This window comes from Triturus cristatus, chromosome 4_1 (assembly GCF_964204655.1).
Source record: "Triturus cristatus chromosome 4_1, aTriCri1.1, whole genome shotgun sequence".
NCBI lineage: Eukaryota > Metazoa > Chordata > Amphibia > Caudata > Salamandridae > Triturus > Triturus cristatus.
In genome coordinates this window covers 127,215,388-127,216,079 of record NC_140585.1, presented here as the reverse complement: position 1 = coordinate 127,216,079, position 692 = coordinate 127,215,388, and the positions used below count along the sequence as shown (strand labels likewise).

The window sequence follows — 692 nt, the reverse complement described above, 5'->3', positions numbered from 1 at the left end:
TGCAATAAAAAGACGAGAGACCTGATTACTGGGAGTGCTTTGGTTATTCGCGTATTCTTTTTCTGTTCTCTGTCTGAAACTTCCGCGGCTCTTGGATACTTCTAGACATATGTTCCTCTGAGGGACACTATTAGCTTCTGCTCGGGTATTCTGAATGCAGGCATCCGTGCGTCGGCCGCTTGTTGTTCCTTCTTTACTGTACACGGGAGGCTCCTGTGCTGAGTGTTGATGTACCTTTTCGTGGTTTTTAAGACAGCAAAACGGTTTAAAACTTGTACCAAAGCTACCAGTATCACTGATTATGTGAACACGTATACTGAATATGGCACTTCTGCAGGTATCACTTAATGGCACTTACATCTATGCCACGCTCCCTGGTGGTCTAGTGGTTAGGATTCGGCGCTCTCACCGCCGCGGCCCGGGTTCGATTCCCGGTCAGGGAAGATACATTTTTCCCTACATTAACGCTTTAATTCCTTCTTTATTTTTAAAACATGCTAAATTATACATTAATGCAGGTATAACGTCTCAAGGCAGACAAGTGGTTGACATATACAAAAGAGACACGTTCTACAGCCGCGTAATCTTTAGAGTGTTTTTGTTTTATTTAATAGAACATTCCATTTTACTTTACATTTTCAGCCGAAAGGTGCCCTTTCCAGACAGACTCTAGGGGAGCTCGCACATGCGGC

General features: G+C 43.9%; 1 non-coding gene across 1 annotated transcript; it reads left to right on the top strand.

Annotated features, from left to right (window-relative positions):
• The first annotated feature begins 371 nt into the window (after nt 1-371).
• On the top strand, nt 372-443 carry TRNAE-CUC (transfer RNA glutamic acid (anticodon CUC)). Its single transcript has one exon. It is a non-coding gene; the product is annotated as a tRNA-Glu (tRNA).
• Nucleotides 444-692: the final 249 nt, after the last annotated feature.